The following is a 17,752-nucleotide window of genomic DNA, read 5'->3' on the forward strand; positions in this document are numbered from 1 at the left end:
GAGGCTACACGTCGACTGGTTAAAGACGTGTATAGTGGAAATGCTCACTGTCAAGATACTGATCGACGTATCATTCGGCCGACGTATGGCATTTCACATCGACTGGTTTTGGTTTATCCATATTCAATCACCACTCTCCAAAGAAAACCGAGATACACCGATAACCAACAACCCATACCACTACACTCACGTACATGTTTAAATTCATTTCAACCCCTAATACAATAACAACAACCACATTGTTAACATAATTTACCACACGTTACTTAAAATATACAAAAGGATTTAGTGTGATTAAAAGTTAATTACATTTCCCGAATGGCCATACACCAAAATGAATCTAAATACATCACATATTGCAAAATAATACATTTTGAATTAACATTATACAAAATTAAGCCCAAATACAAAAGATAGCAATAAGAGAAATTTTCCTACTCTAAGCTAAGGCCGGGGTGGATTGTCGTCCGCTACTTCATTTTCGTGTCCTGAAAAGTGTTAAATATAAAAGGGGTGAGCAAAATTGCTCAGTAAGTAATGCCTAAGACACACCTCTTGTAACCCCGTGAATCCAAACAGTGAATAGAACAATAAAGAGCGGGGTCAGACTAAACCGGGAAAAATACAATATCAATTCCAAGTTCAAAACAAACAATTGCCATGCTATGAATGCAATGCCATGCATGTCACTCCCCATTTTCAAAAAACATTCATCGCTTCACAAACTGTTAATATAACCCGTCTTTTGGTGACTCCGCAGAGACACGAGAGAAGGATTGGTCACTGTCCCTAACCCTTGGTACCCCCGCGGCGTCATTTTGGGTCAAATAGCTCAACCACGCTAGGGCGATCTCCCTAATTTCATCTAGGTTACATTAACATACCGGCCCTTTGGTGACTCCGCGCGGCAATCGGGTTTTCTCAAAATCACTTTAATCAAAACATTTCCCCAAAAATCCCTTTTTCATTTATTCCAAATCATCTTCCTCCATTCATACCCCTTGGTATGCATGTATGTCTCATGCTTTCAATGTTATCGCAATAAGGGATTTTATACAACACAGATAAGCATGTTTTTACAAGAATTCTAAGAAATTTACACATGCTTTCATATACCACTTCTAACGACTTTACAACATAGTAGGCATAGAAAAATCAACACTTAGACAAGGAAATTAACACATAAACATGTTTTTCATATAATTCAATTAACACATATGATCTTAAACTTCATATACAACATTTACATCATCTTCAAGACAATTAACTCAAAATTAAACATGTTTTACAATAATTAATGAGAGATAACTCACAAAGGAACAAGAAAAACATGAATTAGGAACCCCTACCTCAAGTTAGATGAAAATCCCCAATTTATACCCTAGATTTCAAAAATCTTAGGATGCACCAAAGCTGAAATTGCTTACGTCAATTCGAAGATCTCGCCGCGCTCTCCGTTTTGTCACAAACGGCACCCAAAAATACCAAGTATTGCAAGAGAAATCAAGATCGGAAGTTTGGAACCCAAAAGAAAGAAAAAAGAAACATCTAGAATGGGGGAGAGAGAGTCCAGCGGGAGTAAGAGGAAAAGGGGGAAGAAATGAGACCAAGACTGTCTCTTTGTCTCTCATAAAACACTAATGTGAGCCACACTAATTTTTCCTTTTTATTTTCCCTTTTCTTTTGTTTTCAATTTATACCACATACACACATAAATACACATTTAATTCACAATTACTTAGAATACATTAAATAAAATTAATATAATGCAAATGGATCCAACTAAAGCCCTCGTACTCGACAATTCCGGTAGTGGGTCCCACACGGGACTGTCCGACCCGAAAAGCTAAAAAATGCAAAAATGATCACCCTAGCAGTTCAAAGAGTTCTGGACTCAATGAAATGCCCTAAACAACTCTCAGACACAACCGGCACACTCCACAGTGTCCGGTACGCAAAACGGCAAAAGACTAGAATGCCCTTGCAAAGACAAAAATTCCAAAAAAAATTGAAAAATGGTGAAATTCATAAACATCACATGGCAGACAAAGCCACCTTAGCACCACTCTTCTTTAATTCCACCCCTGACCAAAAAAATCTACACAAGATTTGATTGATTTGCTCAATGATTTTCATAGATAAATGCTTGTGACCAATAAGTTTGAATTGAATGGAGTATGGATTTGATCAACAAAGCTCTTCCTGCATAAGAAAGGAATTTTGATGTCCAAGATGATATTCTGGCTGTGATTTTTTGAATCAGTGACTGGCAATCTGTGGCACTAATTGCAGTAGAGGTCAAAGGTAATCCAAGGTAAGTAATTGGAAGGGCACCAGCACCAAATTGTAAAAGTGAGAGGATGTCTGCTTTGGTGTGATTGTCAACACCAGAGAAGAAGGGTTGGCTCTTTGAACAACTGATTGAAGGACCAGAAATCTGAAGGAACTTGACTAGGGCAGTATGCAGTATATTGACAGAGGCAAGGTTTCCAAAAGAGAAAAGTAAAAGATCATCAACAAAAGCAAGGTGTGTAATTGAGAGTTTACTGCATCTCCAATGGAACTTGAAGCTTGGATTGGATGTTACAGCATTGGCAAGGGAAAGTGATAAGACTTCCATTGCTAGGACAAAAAGCAATGGTGAGATGGGGTCACCCTTTCTAACCCCTCTTTTCCCTTTGAAGAAGCCAAAAAGTTCCCCATTTGCTTACCACACACATTCATCTCAACATCCCTAATGACAGAATTAGAACAAACTGTCAAAATATGCTGAATCAATTATAAGAAAATTTTCCGTACGTGTTTATGTCAAAATTGGTTATGAGAGGCATTAGATCACCCAGAATCCCACTTTCAGGAGTTCCCTAATTTGTTTTCCTATATATAAATATACAATTATATACACACACATCCTTAGGGGAAAGAAACAACATATTACCATTTGTTTGATCAAGTACAAATAAGGCAATAATTATTAAGCAATTTTACCATTACAGTATACATATTAACAAATATTATTTTCAAGGATAAAAACGCCAAACAAAGAAAAGCACCTACTTTGTTTGGTTACGAAAATGGGTGATAATTTAAGTGGAAGCATGTAAAAAAGAAAAGATTTCTCCCTTTCTCACACTTATTCAAACATATTCAATAAAAATGGTTGAATCTTCTTTGTCATACGTTCTCATAAGATCGATGATATTTACAAAAAAAAAAAAAAAAAAAAAAAAATCTAAAAATTATATAAACTAAGCATGAAAGAGAAAGAAACAAAAAAGTAGATAAATAAAAAATAAAAATCTCCCACCTCACACTGGGTCTCCTTTTCCACGAAGAATTGCTTGATTATTGAGAGGGCCAGGGGTTGTACGAGATGCTAGAGTTTTATTTATTCGATGACAACAATGGGAAACATAAACTAATAAAGAAATGAAGTTAAAGATATATAATTAGCCTAAAATCTACGCTAGGGAAACATAAAAAAGATAAAAGCTTAAATTTCTGTTATTTTGCTTTAGGGTTTAGCCCCAAGTATGGAAATAAAAGCCTTTATCCCAACTTGTAATGAAATGAAATCCCACTACTTTACCTATTATATATATATACACTCCCTGTGATGTGCTTTAAGGTTTATCCGATAGGTTTGGTGCATACACATATATATAAATATATGTTAGTTCCATATGGGACACACTGATTGTGGAGTTAATTACCACGATAGATATATATATATATATATATATATATATAGATATATATTAGTTCCAAATGGGATTTTCTTATTTAAAAATTACCCTGATTAATTTCATTATATTATTATGAGACTTTCGGCTCTGTCTATTTATTTATTTTTTATTATTTTTTATTTTCCTGTTGTGGGTAAAAAGAAAGTTTGGGTTATGTCATGTACTCCATGTCCTTCATGGAATGATGAGTTTTATTTTGAAATGAAGAATAATAATTTGTGGGGTTAAATGCTTAATGACGATGAAACAAGAGGTGAAAGTATGGGACAAATTAAGGATTTAAATTTTTCTCCTTAACTTTTATATGTGAGGTACCATATCGTTTGAGAAAAAATTGTTGCAGTGTATGTGCTATATTTTAAATTTGTGAATATTATTAAGATGATACAAAACGTAGTATAATAGAATAACATGTAGTACTGTAAGGCGTTTCTTAATTACATAAGAAGTCTTTGGATCAAGAGAGCCTAGAGAGGCTTAATATAAATAACATTAATTAATTTTGCATAATTACATTTAGAATCCATTTCTCTCAAACTTCGAGATGTAAAAAATAGAAATTGGAATGTTGAAAACAAGAACAAGTAAGAGAACACTTAAGTTAAACAAACCTAATATGAGCTTTTCTCACGCCATTTGCAGTCTTAGGCAATTGTCTGAATGGTCTAAACTCTAAAGTCTAATGATATATAGGTCGACACAGATTCAAAAAAAAACTAAAAATCAAAATTGTTTTCGTGATGCAGGTAATATATATATAAATGATTCTTTTTTTTTTTTTTTCTTATTAAATATATTTATAAGATGGCATTTAAGAAAAATATCAAAAACTATTTTACCAAGATGGACCAAAATAACAAGAACATGCACAACACAACAGCAACCAGAACAAGAGGTGTGCGCCTCCCTCTAGCTTTGAGTTTCTTCAACCTTCCTTCCATGTAGAATATGACGATATTGGGGATGGAGAAACAAACGTGCCCTAATGCAACCAAAATCATGATCAGGTCGACAATGCATGTCTTCTGCAACACAACGCCAATCTCTAATAGAGAGAACAAGAACGGTTGGATAATTTTTGTCATACATTCTCATAAGATCCATGATATTTACAAGAAAAAACATCTAAAAATTATATAAACAAGTATGAAACAGAAAAAAAAAAAAAAAAATTTATATAAATAAAAAATAAAAATTTCCCACCTCTTGCTGGTCTCTTGTTCCAGAGAAGAATTGCTTGATCAATGAGAGGGCCGGGGGGGTTGTAGGAGATGCTTGAGTTTTATTTATTCGATGACAACAATGGGAATAAGAATCACTCCATTGACAAGAATTGAATCCTATATATAAAATCATTCTATTATGTTTGGGAGCACATAATCGGTACCATATATGGATTTAGGATTGGAGGTTCAAAATTTGTCTTAATTTTTTTCCAATCCCAAATTCAAAGTTGCTGATTCAGTGCGCCAAACACAAGTTTTTGTTCATAATCGGATTATTCTCGTTAATGGAGTGATTCTTATTCTCATTTGTCTTCAAATTTCTTGTGCTGATTGCAGGCTCCAGGCTCCTGTATTGCCTATGTTCTCAAGTGCCGCCTCCGGACCCCTCTCCAATTTATAAGAATAAAAGAAAGCAAAGTAAATTAAGCTAAAGATCGATAACCCTAAAATACAGTTAGGATAAGGAAAGACGATAAGCTTAAAAGATGGGATAAGGTTAAAAGATAAGCTAATTAAAATTATATTATTTTGCTTTAGGGTTAATTTATATCCATATAAACGTATGCCACAAGCATTAAAGTTCTCTTGCCCAATATGAGGACACTAGGGAGATAAAGAAAATAGGAATTATGTAAATCATAATAATGCATTTCCCGAATCTAAAAAGAGAGATGCAGTGGTTTTGTAATTTTTGGAAAGAAGATAGGAATTTATCACATTTTTTTGTGCATACAATATAAAAGAATTCCAACCCGTGAATTAAAAATTTTCCAATTTTTTTTTTTAATGTTAACTATTATTTCTTTTACACCTGCACAAACATCTTGTGGAAGAAGATGTTCAATTAAAACAAAAGGTTCAATTAAAAGGACAAAAAAAAAAAAAAAAAAAAAAACAAAATCCTCACCAGACTACCCACATTGGGTAGGCATAATACACGTCTTCACTGAGATCATAAAACTAATTCCTATATTCCAAAAAAATGGTTTGTAAACTATGTATAATAAATCTAATCCCTATATTCCCAAAAAAATTATTTTATAATTTTTTTTTTGATAATATGGCTGGTAGTGCTAATATTAATTTTGAAAACTAAAAATATATTCCCAAAAAAATATTATAATTATTATTTTTTATATAATTACCTTTTAATGACTGGTATTGTTAATAATAATTTTGAAAATTAAAAATAAGCAGAACTAGAGGTTCACAGTTTCTTTTGCCCATTTACATTTAAAAGTAAATAATATCTATTATATTAATTCAAGATTGATCGATCGAGAAAAAGGAAAAAAATACATGGATGATTAATATATATATATATATATATATATATATTTGTCGGTCATTCTAAAATTATATACAAATCTCCATTATCAAACAAGAAGGAAGAGAAACTAAAGTATTGTGTTTGCTTGAAATTTTGAGAGAGAAAATATGTGTGTTTACTATGAAAAATTTACCTGTTAAAAATCTCTCTTTACAGCTTTTGTTCTTTATCTCGCTTTCAATTTCTTCAACCTTCTATCCTCACAAACATGGTGATGACTTTTCGTCTCTTAGAAACCAAGGAAGCTTTACCCATCCTTCTTCAATTGAAGATTGATGAAGCTGTACGTACGTCGCACTTATAGGATCTCATAATATAAGTAAAATCAGAATATATATATATCTATATGTGCATGAATGGAATTCACAACTGATTTTACTTATATTATGATCTCCTAGAAGTGCCACTTACGGAAGCTATTCACATTCACAAACAAGGGCAAACATCTTTACCCACTACATGGGTATTTATAATATATGTAACCCTAACCCTAACCCTAACCCTAACCCTAACCCCATGTGAGAAAAGATAAAGATAAGCTTAAAATCCGTAAAGATAAAGATAAAAATAAAGATAAACTTCAAATTCATTTATTTTGCTTCAGGGTTTATATATATCTATACTCGGAGTACTAATGCCCCGAGTAAGTTTTTATTTTAAATTATATATATACACAGGGCGGAGGGGGGCCAAATATTTATGACACTAAACTATGGTTATTAATATTGATTTTTTATATAAAAATTACAGTTAGTCCTAATAATTTTTTAAAAATTTTCAATTTAGGGGTCAAATATTTATGGCACTAAATTATAGTTATTAATAGTGATTTTTTATATAAAAATTAAAGTTAGTCCTAATAAATTTTTAAAAATTTTCTACTTATGGTCAGTAAATTACCTTTAATATTAGAAGTGATTTGCAAATTAGACCTCTTGCTTTAAAAGAATCAAATTTAATAAAGAAAACTATTAATTATTATGTAATCCTTACCACGACAATGATAGACACTCGACAACTCAACTCTCTCTCCATTTTTCTACCTGTAGTACAATAGTAATTATAGACATGCTTTAACAATAGGACAATATTAACCAACTCATTCGTTGAAATATATATATGTGGTCGGGTGATCCTATGTCATCACAGATGCACAGATGATCTAAAATTATCAAATCAAGAAATTAATAAATAAGAAAAATAGTGACGGTGGCTGAATTTATTCTTAAAAGAAAAAAAAAAAAAAAAAAGATTTACCTATTCATTAGTTCAACATTAGCTGTCTGTAGTGATCACCAAATCATCGGTGAGTAGGTAATAAATGGCTGGGTACATATTTATCTCTATTATTCTTTTGACTTTTTCTGATTTTATAATTAAAAGGCAGCAATTAAAATCAATCCAAATTCACTTAACTCATATTATATTCAAATCGTGTTGGCGAATTATACCACCCCAGTCCAGAACCCACTTTCAAGAGTTCTTTAATTTGTTTTTCCATCCTCATATGAATGGGCCTATAAATGATTGCAAGGGCCCTTCATTTTCTTAGAGATGGGAGTCATTTTAATGGCCCATTGTGGTGGTGTCCTGCTCTCTGTACTGGGTTTTGTTAATTGTCAAGACATTCATCGGTCGGAATAAAATTAGGGCAATTAAATTCATAATCAATGGTTAGACCCTTCCATGAACGCATTATTTCAAGTATTTCCCTATTGCAAATAACATATACATGTACAACAATTTAAAAAATGTTACTTCTGTCTTTTATAAAATTTTAAAACTCACATTGCGTTTTGTAAGTTATCATCCTTAGATTTGAGAATGAGTGATAAAAAAAATTGAACAAATGCATTTTAGGTGTGAGACATTGTGAAAATTAGGCTGCATATCGTTCAAGTTGGACCGACTTGAGAATATTTTGAAATGAAATCATTTTTAGAAGTTCCATAAGAATTGGAACCAAATCAAACCAATAGAACCGAAACCGAACTAAGCCAAATCGAGAGAACAGTTTGGTACAGTTCAGTTTCACGGTTTTAGGCTTTTTTATAATTCAATCTAATATATATATATATAATTAACCATCTATGAAATATATAATATAATTTTTTATTATATATAATTAAGTGGTTAAAGACTAATCTTATTGTTCTATTATTTATATAATACAAAATATATAAATATATATACAATTTATTCGGTTAATTTAATCGAATCTTGTAAAATCTCAAATTGTAACCGAACCGTTTATACACGGTTCTATATTTTTTGAACCTTAATCAAACCAAACCGTGAAAAAATTAAACCAAATCTTCCGATTTGATTTGGTCCTGTTCGATTTATCAATTCAACTAAATTTTTTTTTTGTGCAGCCTGACCTAAAAACTAATATCAGTTTGCAATTTGATGACCTCTGCTATCACGAAAGTGTAATTACATTATATTATTTAATTATTCTGACTAATACATTCCAAGATGTTCATGTCATCATATTAAAGTTTTAAACGTAAAATATAATTTTTTTAAAATCATATGAAAGTATTAAACAAGTACAAGACTTGATTTTCTTATCTATGTATAATGTATTGATAATGATATATATAGATGCTTATACATAATTTCCGCAAAAAAATTTCAACACACTTTTATGTGTCCCCCTAAAACTTTAAAAAAATAATAATAAATAAAATTAAAAATCAACTTTTACATTTTGTTACCACAACACATTTATTTACACTAGGAAAAAGTCACGTGCGTTGCACGTGGTGAATATTTTATAACTTATCGAACTTTTCTTTTTATATATTTTTTAATTGTTTATAATTTTCATTGTATGATATTGTCATATATTAAATTAATTCATATCAGCAATGTTTAGAAAATAAAAATCGTCACCTCAAAAAAAAACAAAATAAGGTTTTCCATTGATGGATCAATCATCTAAGTATGATATATTTAGAAAATCCGATGTATTAGAATTTTATAAAAAATAGATTTATTAGGTAATTTGTAATTTGAATTTTATTAGGTAATTTGAAAATGGTGATTAATTTTATCAGGTAATTTTTAAAATTTTATAGAAACTATTTTCATAAACCCTACCGATAAAAACTCTTTTTATATCAATTAATACATATTATATATGAATTAATAAAAAATTTATAATTTTATAGAAACTCTTTTTATAAAACTCTTTTTATTTAAATTAATAATATTCTTTTATATATATTTTGTGTTAGAGTTTTACAAAAATGCTTTTAATAATAGTATAGATTTTTTTATACTAATTAATAAATATTTTATAATTTTATAGAAACTTTTTTTATAAAAATTATTTTTGTAATTTGAATTTTATTAGGTAATTTAAAAAGGTGATATTTTTTTATATTTTGTGTTAGAGTTTTATAGAAACTCTTTTAATAATAGTATAGATATATTAGGTATTTTTTAATTTGAATTTTATTAGGTAATTTAAAAGTGGTGATTGATTTTATTTGCTAAAATTTAGAGTTTTATAGAAACTCTTTCTATAAAAACTCTTTTCTATTAATTAATAATTATTTTATAGTTTTATAGAAACACTTTTTATAAAAACTATTTTTGTAATTTAAATTTTATTAGGTAATTTGTTTTTATATTTTGTGTTAGAGTTTTATATAAATTAGATTTATTAGTAATTTGAATTTTTTTAGGTAATTTGAAAATGGTAATTGATTTTATTTGGTAATTTTTAGAGTTTTATAGAAACTATTTTTAAAAAAACTCTTTTATAGTTTATATTAAAAAATATTTTATATTAATTAATAAATATTTTATAATTTTATAGAAACTCTTTTTATAAAAAATATTTTTATATTAATTAATAAATATTTTTTTTTGTAATTTGTGTTAGAGTTTTATAGAAACTCTTTTAATAATAGTATAGATTTTTTTTACACTAATTAATAAATATTTCATTTATAGAAACTCTTTTTATAAAAACTCTTTTTGCAATTTGAATTTTATTAGGTAATTTGTAATTTAATTTTATTAGGTAATTTGAAAGTGGAGATATTTGTTTGTATTTTGTGTTAGAGTTTTATAGAAACTCTTTTAATAATAGTATAGATTTATTAGGTAATTTTTAATTTGTAATTTGAATTTTATTAGGTAATTTGAAAGTGGTGATTGATTTTATTAGGTAATTTTTAGAGTTTTATAGAAACTCTTTTCATAAAAACTCTTTTTATATTAATTAATAAATATTTTTTTATAATTTTTAGAGTTTTATAGAAACTCTTTTTATAAAAACTATTTTTGTAATTTGAATTTTATCAGGCAATTTGTAATTTTTATTGAATTTTATTAGATAATTTGAAAGTGGTGATTGTTTCATTAGGCAAATTTTAGAATTTTATAGAAATTCTTTTTATAAAACTATTTTTATATTAGTTATTAAATATTTTTTTATATTTTGTGTTACCGTTTTATTGAAACTCTTTTAATAATAGTATAGATTTATTAGGTAATTTGTAATTTGAATTTTGTTATGTAATTTGAAAGTTGTGATTTACTTTATTTGGTAATTTTTAGAGTTTTATGAAATCTATTTTTATATTAATTCATAAATAACTCTTTTTATATAAACTATTTTTATATTAATTAATAAATATTATAAAACTCTTAAAAACTATTTTTATATTAATTAATAATATAATAATTATTTTTTTTATATTTTGTGTTTTATAGATACTCTTTTAATAATAGTATAGATATAGATTTATTAGGTAATTTGTATATTAGGTAATTTGAAAGTGGTGATTAATTTTTTTAGGTAATTTTTAGAGTTTTATAAAAACTATTTTTATATTAATTCATAAATAACTCTTTTTATAAAAACTATTTTTATATTAATTAATAAATATTATAAAAATATTTTATATTAATTAATAAATATTTTTTTATATATTTTGTTGTTACATTCTTATACAAACTCTTTTAATAATAGTATAGATTTATTAGGTAATTTGTAATTTGAATTTTATTAGGTAATTTGAAATTGGTAATTTATTTTATTAGGTAATTTTTTTAAAAAAAAGAAATTGATAAATAGGTAATTTGAATTTTAAATTTTATATCAATTAATAAATTATTTTTATAATAATAAATAAATACTAAAATAGTGAAAAACTTTACACATTTAATAATAATATAGATATAGATATATATAGATATATTTTGTGTTAAGAGTTTTATAGAATATCTTTTAATAATAATATAGATTTTTTATACTAATTAATAAATATTTTATAGTTTTATAGTAATATAAATTTATTAGGTAATTTGTAATTAGGTAATTTGAAAGTGAAATGGCACCTACAGCATATTCACAACAAAGTGGTAAATGGTAATAGCATGTGCAAAATTCACATTATATGGAAGAATGGCAATCCATATTCTGGATTGTCAAAATTACCCAAACGCGACTCCAAATTCTCCTTCCAAGTACGAGCCACAACTATGTGGATTTTGAAGCAATTCGGCTTCTCGGGGAATTTTGAATGACTTTTCCCTGCTGTATTCTTCCTAGGGTTAGTTGACTTCGTGTGGATGGCGTAGATCGGCTCCATTAAATTCAGCAGTTTATTTCCAGTCAGTACATGCCTCACTTGTTTAGGTATTTTGGAACTAAGATATTGTCGACATTGCTCCTAAGAAATAGTATCAACTCATCCGCGACACAGTGACATCAAAACATGTCTTCAAGCAGACATAGCATAGACAGCACTGAAATGGAACCAATAGGTTAAGACACCACCAACCAATTGATAGAGGATGTAACTTTACAATTTAGAGGAAGTTCTCGATCGAAAGTTCCTGAACTACTTAGCTAAGTTTTAGCTCAGTTCCCGCTAGCTTCAATCGAACTCCCTGCCATCCCAGTAATAATGGAAGAGCGTTCTCTCTCCATATTAGCATAAAGTGCTTTTTGTTTCGATAGAAAGCTCTTAATTAAGATTTCACAGGTGAAGCATGCCTGTTTTGACCGATGTCAAAATGACTTTCATTAATAATAACATAGAATGCTTTCGAGAAATTCCACCTTCAAGGAAAAGCCCATCACAGATGATTTGATATTGGGAATTCTTACTTTCGGTCTCCTTTTCTCCTTCCACCATACCTCTATTTATAAGCTTGATGACATGTACTCATTAATTTGTATTAAAGTTTTATAGAAACTTTTAAGTATATCTTTGTCATAGAGTTTTATTAAAAATAAAATAGGTAATTTGTATTAGAGTTTTATATAAATTATTTTAGTTTCTTTAAATATATATTAATAATACTTGTATAATTAGATTTTCTTTTATTAAAAAAACTCATAATAAATAGATAAATATGTAATTTGGGAGTTTTATATATGTAATTTGTGTTAGAATTTTATAGAAACTCTTTAAATATATCTTTGTCTAATGTGATAGAGTTTTATTGAAAATAAAATAAATAATTTGTTGTAGAGTTTTATATAAATATAACTTTGCACATTTAATAATAATATAGTTATTCTTGTCTAATTAGATTTTATTTTATTTTATAGAAACTTTTTTAAAAATAGTATAAATTTATTAGGTAATTTGTAATTTGAATTTTATTATGTAATTTGAATTTTATTAACTAATTTTTAGAGTTTTATATCAATTAATAAATATTTTTTATATTAATAAATAAATACTAAAATACTGAAACACATTTAATAATATTATAGATATACACATAACACATGAAACATATCCATTATATTAATTCGACAGAGAAAAAAAGAAAAATAGGTTGATATAACCCAAGTTTAATAAAAATGATTGATTTTTTATTTTTTTATTTATTTTTGTCTTACAGGAATATATATAACATTGTATATCTATCTAGTGTGATAAGAGACAAGCAGCAAGAATACCAATTTCTTCAACCTTCCATCAAACATGATGATGTGGCACTTTTTGTCTCTTGGAAACAGAGAAAGCTTTCTTCAATCGAAGAATATTTAAAATTATACACAGATCTCCATTGATAAGGAAGAGAACCTAAAAGTGTAATATAAAACAAAGTAACAAATCACCACCTTCTTCAATGGAGTCTTGGATTTCTTTTCTCGGGAAACAAACATAACTGTCCTAATGCAACGAACATCATCAATTAGAACGTACGGCTCTTGTGCCACGATCGAACGATTGCTAGATTAATGAGAAGAATGCGATTAGATCGATGACAGCAACGGGAATAGGAATCACTCAATCCAGAAGGATGCATGCGAACATGCAATTGATCTTGAAGACCGGGTTGTTGGCATTCTTCTGAATGGAGTGATTCTTATTCCATTCTTGTTCAGATTCGCATATATTCTTCCAAGATATATACAACCACCACACACACACACACACACACACACACACACATATATATACATACTTGACTTGTTTGAAAGCTCCTAGTAACGCATAATTAATACAGGTAAAATCAGAAGCAACAGTTGTTTGTGCTAATTGCATGAATTACCAACAACCATTGCTGCTGATTTTACCAATATCGATCATGCAAGTGCCGGCTACCTACGGAAGAAAGCTATCAAAATTCACAAACTAACATATACGTACTGTATATGTCTCTCCTCTATGTATAATATATTAATAAGTAATAAAGAAATATAACCTAAAGATAACTCTAAAATCCAGCATAAGAAGACTTAAAAGTTAAGCTAAAATTCGGTTATTTTGCTTTAGGTTATATATATATATATATATCCATATATGTATGCCGCAAATATGGATGCATGTAAGCCTTTATGCATACTTGTTATGGAATGAAATCCCATGTACTACGTACTTACCAATTAAATATGTATACATACATTCATACATATATATATATATATATATATATATATATATATATATCTCCCGATAGGTTTGGTATATGTTCGTTCCATATGGGGGAATCACTGAATGTGGGGTTAATTACCACATAACTTTCGAACTAATATCCACTAACCTTAATTTATTATAATTTCACTTCAAAAATTACCTGATTAATTTCATTGTATGATTATGCGAAACTAAGCAATTCTCAAACCAATTCCCATCTCCATCCCTTCATCCATTTCCTTCACAGAATAATGAGTTTGATACGGGAGAAATTATTGCATATTCTCGTGACACAATAACAAATGTTGACATGTGTAAGCAATAAGCTTATGTAATTTTTTTTTTTTTTTTTTTTAATGTATCACATGATTGAGCGGATCAATGGTCGTGAGACCATGCAATAATTTTTCAAGATATAGAGGACTTTTTTGAATGGAATCAAAACCATGACAATGATAATACTTTATCTTAAAATCATAAAACGATGTCTTAAAGGTTAGATCTATTTGACTGCGTTTATAATCGTAGAGACAATATAATGACTGCTTTTGACCACACATCATTTTCTTTTATCTAACTATAAACAATGAAGAGTTTATTAGGGTCAAATTAAGAAATGGGGTTAAATTCCATTGTCTATGTTTGTCACTCAAAGAAAACAGACCCTGTGATCACTCTGCAAAACAGAGTGTGAACAGGGCACTGAGTGTTGTACCAGATGCATAAGAAATATTCTTCAGTCGGGCCACCAAATTGTTTTTAAACTGTTGGGCTTGTTGGGCCGGCCCTAGCCATTCTTTGGGCCTTAGGGCTTTCTTTTGTTGATTGTATCTATTTGGTCTCCAAGTGAACCTCTAGAATATATCAGGGTTAGTTGGGCCTTTTCTCCTTCCCTTATAATGAAAAGTTCAAAACACATGTACAAATGAGTTCATATCAACATGGTCCAATTAAGATATAAAGACTGGCACATATCTTGATGCGTTGAGATATAAGGCTACGGGATATTAATAAATGGTGCAGAACTGTACAGAGCTAGGAGAAAAGTAAAAAAAATAAAAATAAATAACTGAGTGAGTGAGTTCATGCTATAGCTTTAACAATTGTCAAATTATGATGGAATTGGCCTAGGTGATATGATTTTTCCTCTTCAAAAAGGAAATTGAAAGTTTGAATCCTATTAGGAGCCATGTTGTGAGTGTGTGCGCGTTTACTTAAACTTTCAGATAAAAAGAAAGAACAGACAAGTTTCGTTGAACCAATTAGAAAGAAAAATCTAATTTTTACGTCAAAATTGTTTACTATGTCAGAAAATTCAGTTTTTACATGGAAGAAGTTGAACTAATCGTTAGTGCATTCATATGATATTTGATATTTTTTACATACACGTACACCTATTGAAACAAGTTGAACTAATCCAGAGTGCATTCATATGATATTTATTACAGTTAATTTATATCCGAATTTGAAATTTTTTATACCGACAAATTTAAAGTCAACCTCTAGATATGAAATTAAACAAGCCCATCAGTCACATTTACATTCACATTCACTTGAGTCACATTCTGAAATTTATTGTGCATCTGCCAATAATCTTATTATGTTAGCATCTGATTGAGATTGAGGTCATTGATATTAATTATGGTTGAATAATCTAAAAAAGAAGGCGGAAATTTAGATTTTATATTGCAACTTGTAACCTGTAAGATGTAGGAAGCATCATGTATAATAAAATTTGAGTAGGCCACGTTAAGAACTATGGAATGACTAAAGTTGAGAGGGTTATGTGAAATGATGACCATTATATGCCTACCACAATTGGCAGTTTGTCAAAGACACCTAACTCTGCGTTGGATTTGAAATTGATCGGCCAAAAAAGACGATATTATTATAATCCTACTTTACAACTACCACAGATTTGTTCTTATTATGGTTAGATTCTCTAGATAATCTTCACATCTGCCAATTTTATTATTATTATTTTTATTTTTATTTTTATTTTTATTTTTATTTGTTAATCTAATCCATTATAAATTTGTGCAGAATTTACAACATGCACTAAACTTGTAGCCGTTTTATATGAGTCATGTTCTGTAATGAAATACTTCAAAAAGGCAAAGATAATTAGGAATGTCAATTTTTACCGCCCCGTCGGGCCCCGTCCCGTCCTGCCCCATTAATAACGAATATGGTAACATTTTTTATACCGTTGAGGTGGCCATGGATACAAATTTTGTACCCGTCGAGGGTCACGGGGCAGGTAAAGGTTCAGTATACATATCCTAGGGGCCCCGTCCCGTCCCGTCCCGCCCCGCATATAACTATATATATATATATATATATATATATATATATATATTAATAAGTTATTTTAGCGGCTTACCCAATTACCCATCTCTTACAATCCTAATTTGGGATGTAAACTTGGTATTAAATTTGCTTTTGTTTTGGTTATGGTGGAAGTTGAAGTTTAGAACTTCTTGTGATTTGGTTGTATTAAACTTTTATTTTTGTTTATTATGTTTTTTGAATTATGTTATGTGCATGTTATTTTTTTATTTTTGTTGGGATACATAATTTTATTTATGTTGTGGCATTCCTAGGCTTTGCACATTTAAATAGCATGAGTTTAAGTTCCAAAAAGTGGGAGAAAAAAATTTGTTAGCAGGGCGGGCACAGGGGCACAGTATTTCCTAACGGAACAGGGCTAAATATGAAAATCCAACCCGTTGCGAATCTCGGAACGGGCATGGACTTGATAAAAATTAAAAGGGGCGGGGCGAAATTTAGGTCACTCCAAACCCGCCCTGTTGCCATCCCTAAAGATAATGATTGGTTTCAAGCAATTGGTGCCAAGCATTTAAGACAAAAATATGGGAGGCAAAGTTGCCCTTTACTATTTGATAAGAAATATATTAGGATTTTATTTTCGTTTTTAAAGTAAATGACAAGTGTATCTAAATGAATGATTTTTTTATTATTATTGCTTAAAATAAAACAAAATATAGATTTAAGTATAATATGTATTTTTATTGTTATGCCTGATGTAGAGGAAAATAATGTGATTTTAAATATTCAAATATTTAAAATAATATTTCAATTATAACAACAATAACTTGTCATTTTTTGAATAAATACAAACCTCTTGTGTTTTTCTATTTCAAATTCAATGTAAGGATTTAAATCTTTCTTCACGTTGGTCTTTTTGATCCATCTCTTGGGGGAAAACAAAAAAACAATAAATGGTTTTATTATCTGACAACAGAATGTTAACTGCCATAGTCTATAGATGCACAGTTTACTTATATGCCAATAAGGATTTAACACGAGTAGACATAATCATTGTTATATTTTATTTTATTCTTTTCATTTTATTAATTTGAATATCTAATAAATAATTTTTTTAAAAATTCATTTTTCTGAAAAATGTGAAAACAATATACTTCTAATATGATAAAAGTAGTTTTTTTTTTTTCTTTTTATTTTTTATAAACATATTTAGAATCTGTCTTTCGATTAGGGATGGCAATGAAGTGATTTGGGGTGGAG

Source organism: Cornus florida, unplaced genomic scaffold (assembly GCF_030987335.1).
Source record: "Cornus florida cultivar Cherokee Brave unplaced genomic scaffold, ASM3098733v1 CherokeeBrave_3.0.0_Hap2_Chr01, whole genome shotgun sequence".
NCBI lineage: Eukaryota > Viridiplantae > Streptophyta > Magnoliopsida > Cornales > Cornaceae > Cornus > Cornus florida.